The sequence below is a fragment of the Triticum dicoccoides genome, chromosome 5B, assembly GCF_002162155.2.
Source record: "Triticum dicoccoides isolate Atlit2015 ecotype Zavitan chromosome 5B, WEW_v2.0, whole genome shotgun sequence".
NCBI classification, from domain to species: Eukaryota; Viridiplantae; Streptophyta; class Magnoliopsida; order Poales; family Poaceae; genus Triticum; species Triticum dicoccoides.
In genome coordinates this window covers 6600932-6610412 of record NC_041389.1, presented here as the reverse complement: position 1 = coordinate 6610412, position 9481 = coordinate 6600932, and the positions used below count along the sequence as shown (strand labels likewise).

The window sequence follows — 9481 nt, the reverse complement described above, 5'->3', positions numbered from 1 at the left end:
TCAAACCCCCATTCCAGCTTCTGTCTAGTCATCGAATGATTGCCTACCCATTTGAAACTTTGGTACCATCGTATATTGCACTCAACGAATTCACTGAAATACAACTCGTGGGGTACCTTGTGTATTTCCCATTTAGTTCACCGCCAGATGCCCAACTTTGCGGAGATGCGTTCTTCAAGAGTTTTCCCCTTGGTCGCGTTCATAGGATGATGGAGATCCCGAAGAAAGGATGACGACTTGGTCATGGTGACTTGAAGCAGAGAAATGAAGACATCAACGAAAGGGATCAACCTCTTCGAAAGGGCAGCCAAGACCGAGAAGACTCGTTAGCTTTTTCACTACCAGCACCTCCCCCCTTAATACACCGCTTAAATCCCGGGACGAGATTTCTTGTAGTGGAGGAGAATTGTGACACCCGGATACTTAAGCTACATTGAACCTCTGCTAATGATGCCACGTCACCTTGATTACTGTTACTAATCTCGCGTTAGTTCGAAACCGATTCAAATTCAACTTAAAAATCAGGCAAACAAAAAGGTTTTCAAACAATGAAACTAAAATGTCCGGATTGTGCCAAATATTACATAGGTAATTATAGTGAAGAAAACCCATATTTAGATAATGCTATGATGCTCTAAAATAAATAAAATAGAAAATGGAAAAGAATAAAAAAAGGAGACTAAACAAAAAATTAATAAAGTAAAAAGAGGGGGAAAGCCCCAGGCCAACTGGGTCACCCGGCCCAACTCCCACCCTCGCCCGACCGGCCCACCCCACTCTCCATATCCTCCTATCGCCCAAAACCCTAGATACCAGGATTCCACTCACCCCACACTCGCTCGCTCCCCCACTCCCCTCCCGGTTTCTGGATCAGGGCAAACCGCCCCGACCCCATCGTCCCTGACTCCGTCGCCCCTTGCCGGTGTCGCTCGACGCCCTGACGCCCCGTCCTTGACCTCCTCCTCCCTGTTCTGGATCTGGGCGCCCACGGCGCCCCGGCGCAGTCGCCGGAGCCACCACGCCACCACCTCGTCGGACGCCATCGCCTACGTCCACCCTGCCACCGGACCTCGTCGCCCCGCCGCACGTCGTCCCCGTAGTCCTCCCCACCCCCGCTGCCTAAGACCCTACAACCGCGGTGAGGCCCCCAACCTCTCCTCCTCTCCCCGCACTCGTTGTTCGCTCCGGCCGCTCGTCCATCGTGCACTCACGCACACGCACCGCCCCACCGCGCTCGCTGTCGCTGCCCATCGTCGCCCCGTGTGCGCCCCTCTCGCCTGCTGCTACTGCGCCCCCTCCCGTGTTCCTTCTTCCCGCCGTGGCTCACGTTGTCGTGGCTGTGCCTACTCGCATTGAAGCACGCGCGCAACGGGCGCTGGCCGCGCCCTGCGCCGCCGTTGCTATGCCTGTTCCTGCGTCGGCCCGCCTCCCGTGCTTACTATGCCCGCGCGACGCCACGAGTAGTGCTGCTCGCTACACTACTCCACTCCGGCTGTCGCGACTTTGCTCCGCCCGCGCGACCCCGCCACCACCTCCACCGCTGCAGCTCGCGCGCGCCGTCGCGTGCATCGCCTATACTCCATCGGTCCCACACCGCTCCGCCACAGCCGGCGCCAGCCGCCACGGCGGCGCCCCATCCCCTGTCTGGAGTCCCCTTCCATGGTGGACTCCAATAGGTCCCCAGGGGCCTATGACAAGGGGGCCCCACCCCTAGAACGTTTAAAAAATAATAATAATAAGATAAAATAATAATAATAAAATTGGTTAATTAATTAATTAACTAATTAATTAACTTAATTTATCATGTTTAGTTAAAATAACTAAACTTAATTAACCTAAATATTTAATTAAACTAACTAGTTTGTTAGTTAGGGCAATGTGTCAATGGCAGATGGGACCCACACGTCAGCTTGACCTAGCAACACCTCTATTGACTGATGATGTCATGCTGATGTCATGCCGATGCAGTAATGCCATTTTCAAATTTAATTAATACTAATAATTTATAAATTGATTTAAATCTTTAAAAAATAATATTAAATAATCCGTAACTCAGATGGAAAAACTTTGTATACGAAAGTTGCTCAGAACAACAAGACAAATCCGAATACACATCCCGTTAGTCCACCACGCATCCCTAGCATAGCAAACCTGCAACATTTCACCTCCGGTTCATCTGTCCGAAAACGCGAAACACCGACGATACTTTCCCGGATGTTTCCCCCTTTTGCCGGTATCGCCTACTACCTCGTTAGGGCACACCTAGCACCGCTCATTTTCATGTCTTATATCGTCATGCTTATGTTTGCACTATATTAAATTGTTTCTTACACTAGCACCCAGTACGACTACGGAGTTGACGACCCCTCCTTCTTGCCAGAGCAACCAGGCAAGCCCCCCCCCCCTTGATCACCAGATATCGCATACTCTCCTCTATACTGCTTGCATTAGAGTAGTGTAGCATGTTTCTGCTTTCTGTTAATCCTATTCTGATGCATAGCCTGTCATTGTTGCTACATCTGTTGATACCTTACTTGCAATCCTAAATACTTAGTATAGGATGCTAGTTTATCATCTGTGGCCCTACATCCTTGTCAGTCTGCCTTGCTATACTATCAGGCCGTGGTCACTCGGGAGGTGATCACGGGTTTATACTATACATATATACATGCTATACAGATGGTGACTAAAGTCGTGTCGGCTCGTTGAGTACCCGCGGTTGATTCATGAATTGGGGGATGAAAGGGCATACTTTCCCGACGGCCCTGTGTGTGGATCTTTGTGGTGGAGCGACAGGGCAGTTTGAGGCCACCTAGGAGAGAGGTGGGCCTGGCCCTAGTCGGCGTTCGGGGTTACTTCATAATAACATGCTTAACGAGATCTTGGTATTTTATCTGAGTCTGGCCACTGGCCTATACGCACTAACCAACTACGCGGGAACAGTTATGGGCACTCGACGTTGTGGTATCAGCCGAAGCCTTCTTGACGTCAGCGACTGATCGGCGCGCGCCGGATTGGACGTAAGCCTGCACTTGTATTAAGGGGGCTAGTCTACTTCCGGCCGCCCTCGCAACGTGCAGGTGTGCAATGGGCGATGGGCCCAAACCCCGGTGCCATAGGAGTTAGACCGGCGTGCTAACCTCTCTGTTGTGCCTAGGTGGGGCTACGACATGTTGATCTTCCTAGGCCGGGCATGACCCAGGAAAGTGTGTCCGGCCAAAAAGTATCGAGCGTGTTGGGAAATGTGGTGCACCCCTGCAGGGAAGTTAATCTATTCGAATAGCCGTGATCTTCGGTAACAGGATGACTTGGAGTTGTACCTTGACCTTATGACAACTAGAATCGGATACTTAATAAAACACATCCATACAAGTTCCAGAGACATCCCGGTGATCGCTTTCCCATAGGGCAACAAGGGGAGGATCGCCGGGTAGGATTATGTATTGCGATGCTACTTGGAGGACTTCAATCTACTCTCTTCTACATGCTGCAAGGCGGAGGCTGCCAGAAGCGTAGTCTTCGATAGGACTAGCTATCCCCCTCTTATTCTGGCATTCTACAGTTCATTCCACTGATATTGCCTCCTTACACATATACCCATGCATATGTAGTGTAGCTCCTTGCTTGCGAGTACTTTGGATGAGTAATCACGGTTGCTTTGCTCCCTCTTTTCCCCCATTTTCCTCTTCTTCTCGGATGCCGCAACAAGACATTGGATCCCAGGAGCCATACGCCACCGATGACAACTCCTACTACACTGGAGGTGCCTACTACTGCGTGCAGTCCGCTGACGATGACCAGGATTAGTTTAGGAGGACCCAGGTAGGAGGCTTGCGCCTCTTTTGATCTGTATCCCAGTTTGTGCTAGCCTTCTTAAGGCAAGCTTGTTTAACTTATGTCTGTACTCAGATATTGTTGCTTCCGCTGACTCGTCTATGATCGAGCACTTGTATTCGAGCACTCGAGGCCCCTGGCTTGTATTATGATGCTTGTATGACTTATTTTATTTTTAGAGTTGTGTTGTGATATCTTCCCGTGAGTCCCTGATCTTGATCGTACACATTTGCATGTATGATTAGTGTACGATTGAATCGGGGGCGTCACAGGCGGCGGAAAGCGGTGCGGCAGCGGCGGCGCGGGGCTATTGCTGCTGCTGCTGGTGGGAGGCGGCAGCGGTGTGGAGGAGAGGTGGCGGGGCGACGCGCTATTTAAGGATGGGGCTCGACCTCGTCTTGGGGAAGGGGGCGGCCTTGGGAGGCATGCCTGCCTCGGACTTGGCCAGCGGCACGCTGGCGGCAGCAGGGCGGACTACCGCGCGGGGATGGCGGCGGCGCTGTTTCTGGGCCGGCTCGGCTGGGCCTTCGGCACATTCGGGCGGAAATAACTTTTTTTTAGAAATAAATTTTGCTTGAAAGAAAAATCCTAATGAATTATAAAGAAAAATCTAAAAAATCCAGAAATAATTCTCACCGTCCAAACCTAATATTTAGGACAAGATAAACATTTTTCTGGACTAAGATGCAATTTTAAAAAATGCAATATTTTTCTAATTCAAATAAAATTCTAATAAAACCATAATTTGATTTTAAAATTCTTTCTCCAATATTTATCTTAGGTTGAAGAAGTCATATTATCTTCTCGCATGTATTTTTATTATTGGAAAAAATTAGAGAGAAAAATAATAAAATCAAATTGATCCTTCCCTCAAATTTGAAATAAATTCAAATATGAATTTTGTGAAACCTCCAACTCTCTCCTTGGGTCCTTGAGTTGCTTAAGATCTCTAGGATCTCAACCAAAAGAAAGAATAAATATGATATGCATCTGCTGATCTATTTATAACATCCAAATTGAAAATTAGGATGTTACAATTTTTCTTATTTGTTTTTTCACTGTTTTATTTTTCTTATTATCTTTATCAAAAAGACTCCCTTTTTTAAAATGTGTGGAAATTTGAAATTTAGAAAATATTCAAGTTTTCGGGAAATGTTCCGATTCTCATATTTTGTTCGAAATTTAAAAAATTGTTTGTGTTCTTAAAAATCATAACTTTGAAAAACATTCTACAAATTATAAAACTAACACGTTTTTCATAAAATTGTTGGTTCTCCAAGAAAAGGTCTTAGTTTTCAAATAATGTTAAGTATTTCCAAAAGTTTTCATTTTTTCAGAAGAATGTATGAAATTCCAAACATAATTGGGGTTTTAAGAAATTTTAAATTTTAGAATATGTTCAAAAAAAACTTCGCATTTATCAATGCTTGTTCATTTTGCAAAGATATTTTCCAAAAATGAAAAAATTGTTGCTAAAGTGGATTGGCTCAACGCCTACTCTCCCACTCGGTGGTGTCCATTCGTGTCGTCAATGGGTTGGACCAGCCAGGCATGCGCTGTCTGAAGGGAAGGTTGGTAGCGGCAAGGAGGAACTTATAGGGAGTTCCGAGAATTGGGCAGCTCTACCTAACGAAATTTTCCCTAGCTGGGCAAGTGCGACATTTTCACAATTCTAATAAAGAAAGTTTTGGGGAAACTAATCTATTTAAAAAAATCGACTTAATATTGGAGAAAATTTTGTGTATAGAAAAATGTAAAAAATGCTCAAGTACCTTGATATAAAATGTTCATGTATATGAAAATAAATCATCATCTTATATTTAGAAAATGGCCATCCCATAATTAATCTATGTTCATGGAATAAAAGTAAAAAAAATGTATCTGTAACTTGTTGATATACTTAAGAACAATTGCTTACATACATTAAAAAACAAGTCCAATGTTAAGTGGATGAGTCTTGTTCTCTTATACCAAGACAGAAATTAATAGTTTTATTGATAAGGCATCATATATATAGGAATTATTGATATTATACCAATTATTATCAATGCCTTAAACATAATATTGCCATGCACCAGTTTTTTACTACCCATTCTGAGAGGTCAATTCTACCCCTTGAAAACAATGAGCGATCAATTCTAGAGGGGGCATTAAAGTAACTTACATGCTATGACAAAGCATAAATTTGAGAAAAAAACTCTAGAAGGAACCATGAATCTTTAGAAGTGAAACTAAAATTGGAAATTCACACAAGCCATAACTCCAAGCATTAATATTTTCTATAACTTCACACATCAACACGGAAAAGCTTTTCCTATATATATATGAACCATTCATGGAGCAAGCATTTCACGGTCATACACTCATCAACTCCACTTACAAGAGTACCACCCATTAATAGCCTCTATTCCTTAGTGGCGATGACCAAGTTCACGAGGAACAATGTGCAAGGACTTGTGCTACTTTCTTTTCTTCTTGTGGTGTGTTTGACTTGTCTTGGAGGCACATATGGTAATTAACAACTCGATTTTTTGGTGGTATTGATACTGTGGACTTTTATTGTTTATATGATGAGATGATAAGTATATTCTTTATTTTATGTTAATTAGGTGAAATCATAAACAACAAGGGGAGAAACATGATGAGCAAAGTAAGCCATGTAACTAGACCCCCTTGTTATAAAGATGGGCACCAGCTCCCAGGACGGGAATTCTGCTGTCAAATAGATAACTTGTGCTGGCCAGATCTTGGAGAATGCTTCATCAACTGTCCCTGCAAGATTAATTGCACACCAGCAACAACAACACAATAGTTTTGTTATCTCCCCTATTTTGGGTGGATAAATCTCAACCTTATGGTTCTCAAAATAATTATGCGTTGATGAGATAATAATTTTTGTATGTTTTAGAAATCAACTATGTTATTTTAATATTCAATAAAACTAGCTAGTGGGTTGCTTGCACAATTTTGTGGTTGGATTTGTTACCTACCATTTACATATTAAATATTTATGTTCTGTCCATATTCTGATTGTCTCCTCCTAGGTGTACTTATCGTGGAACTATGGTGGACATAAGGAAAAAATGTACTTTAATCTCTCTCTCTCTATCTCTCTCTAGCACGTACTTTTTATTGCATTGGATGGGTGAACAATAATTTCATAACAGGCTGTGAAGCACCAAATATTGTAATTTAAAATATGTTTAATAAGTATTATCAACTTCACACATCAAGTACGATGTATATAGATTTAATATCCATAGGTAAATTGACTATTGATTTCTCAGGTTGAAGAGTGTGGTGTTCTGTTTTAACACGACTTCTTTCACACATAAACCTTAAAGCAAATTGAGTTGGATAAGCTAGGGTTTGTTTAGTGCATGTAGAAGAAGTGAGGGGTGTTGGCGTACTCCAGCTACAAGTCATATTGACTCTTTCAACAACTGCGTTTTTTAGCGATGGACATATCCATCTAGGACTGCTGGTCTATTTTTTTATTAGGATTCGAACCAAAGTTGAACTGGCCGTGATTTTGATGGAAATCATATGGGCTACAGATCTCATCTGGGCTTGCCTGCAAAATAAGTCTAGATTTCCTAAGCAGCGTTCCAACCCACATGCACCATGGGCTCACAACAGAGTACATGTCATTCTTAGATCAAAGGTCACACGAGTGCGTCTGCTCCGCCAGCTAGGCAGACACCTTCACTTCTGCCGTGCAATCCAATGGGCATGTTATGGACATAGACAGCGAGAGAATTTTTAAAGGTAGTAATATCAGTTTTGCTTTGATTCCATGCTGGAATGACGAGGCAACAACAAGGAAGGCACATTCTGCGCATTTTAAAATTCAAGTGGAAAAGGATACCCAATGTAGAGAGAGGTGTCAAACACTTGTGATCTGCCCAAAATGAAGAAAACACACTGCCTAGTCAGCAATTGATCATGTAGCAACCCTCGGCTCATGGCTTGCTACAAGATACACTAGATCAGGATCGCGCCCTGGCGCGAGGGTGCCGGTCCAAGCACTTTGCCAAAGCATGTAACACCATGTCAGTAGGAACCCAGATATAGCATTTGCACTTATACAGGATAATAATAAAATAAAGAAACATTCAATTGTGATAAAAGTAAAATGTAATGGAGCACAAGACAACATCAATTTATAAGGCAGGATCAAGCTCGACCCGTTCATACGACCACAAAAGATAGCCATTCGACATGAAGTTCGATACCAATTGCGAGAACACATAAGAGGAGTTAATAAGAACATGAACATAATAAAAAGAGCCAACTACAGAATCACTAAGCATACTAATAGATGGCGTAATCCATCTGTCTCGTCGATGTACTTCATAGGGACCGCCTCACATGAATCTGATACAAACAAACTGTGAGATATATGAAATGCAATGATTTCTGTACTAAAGCATCAACCCTAGTACTGGCCCTTATCTAATACAGGGAATCTACAACGTAGAAAGCATCACAGGAGAGGTAAGGTGGTATACAAAGGAATGCATATTCTTGTCAGCCGAGCAACCAAATCAAAGGAAGCTTATCTTTGCATTCATTGTTCCATCACCCATGAATAAAACAAGAGCCTAATGAAGAGTCACTCGAAAGCAATGTTTGTTTTCATGCACAAATTGAGAAGCCACCAAACAATACATGAAACATAAAACTATATTCCACTATTGGTTTAGTAGCAAATAACATAAGCATAGTGCATATGACAGCATGCAACAACTTAAAGTGATCGAATTATCTCTCTGAACTAAAAAGGCAAGATTACACCTCACTGTCTTACACTACAATCAGAAGTATGATATACGGTTATAGATATGCATACACCTCACTATCTTATCACACTATTATACATAAGATTAACCAATGAAATGAGGCTGGGACCTAGTGGGACAGACGTTGGGGCTAAACACTGGTCACTAGGGGTGGTAAACGGAACAGGCAGGGGATTTCATCCATTAATAAAGCTACCCCAACCTTCTTAATCACGACAACATATAATGGCAGGAGGCTCACCTTTTTTGTTGTAGCATGGCGATGAGGTAGTAGCTGCAAGATGAGAGGAGGAGGCTGTTAGGGGCTAGAGGTGGAGGCTGAAGCGAGCTCGAGCTGGTCGGTGGTAGCCTGATTTATCAGAAAGGCAACACCTGGGCGCCTAACACGGCGTATCAAAGGCTGCTCACCTCAGGCCATCCAGGCCATCCTAGGAAGAGCAAAACTGCATTGGCGTTAGTATTCGTACATATGCTTGTTTAGAGATTTGGATCAAAATATAATTGCACCTGCCGCAACAACTGGACATGAATACACATGTGCATTTGTGTGTCTCATATATTTGTTTAGAGCATAACTTCACACACACACACACACACACACACACACACAAATTTGGTATTTTATATTAGGGGTGCAGTCTGAACAATGGTTCATAACAATGTATCTGTACAGCAGAAGGCACCACAAGCAAGCCAAATCAGGTATGAAAATAGTAGATAGAAAAGCAAAATGAGAATAGTAGTCTTCTTTACTCACCAAGTATAGCGATTGGTAGTCGATAGTCTGGGTCTGGAACAACCGTTTCTCTGGTGGTCCTCTTTGCGCTCTTTCTCCCAAACTGTAA

The 9481-nt window shown here is 43.3% G+C and overlaps 2 long non-coding RNA genes across 4 annotated transcripts in view; one reads left to right on the top strand and one right to left on the bottom strand.

Moving 5' to 3' along the window:
* The first annotated feature begins 6198 nt into the window (after positions 1-6198).
* Positions 6199-6856, top strand: LOC119304988. The gene is made up of 2 exons (XR_005148505.1): positions 6199-6345; positions 6444-6856. It is a non-coding gene; the product is annotated as an uncharacterized LOC119304988 (long non-coding RNA).
* A 1119-nt stretch (positions 6857-7975) lies between these two features.
* Positions 7976-9481, bottom strand: part of LOC119307005 — an 8166-nt gene continuing 6660 nt past the window's right edge. For all 3 annotated transcript variants that reach the window (XR_005149105.1, XR_005149107.1, XR_005149106.1), the window contains 3 exons: positions 9394-9475; positions 8878-9079; positions 7976-8211 (listed from right to left, as the gene is read on the bottom strand). This is a non-coding gene — a long non-coding RNA (uncharacterized LOC119307005). The remainder of the gene's footprint in view (positions 8212-8877; positions 9080-9393; positions 9476-9481) is intronic.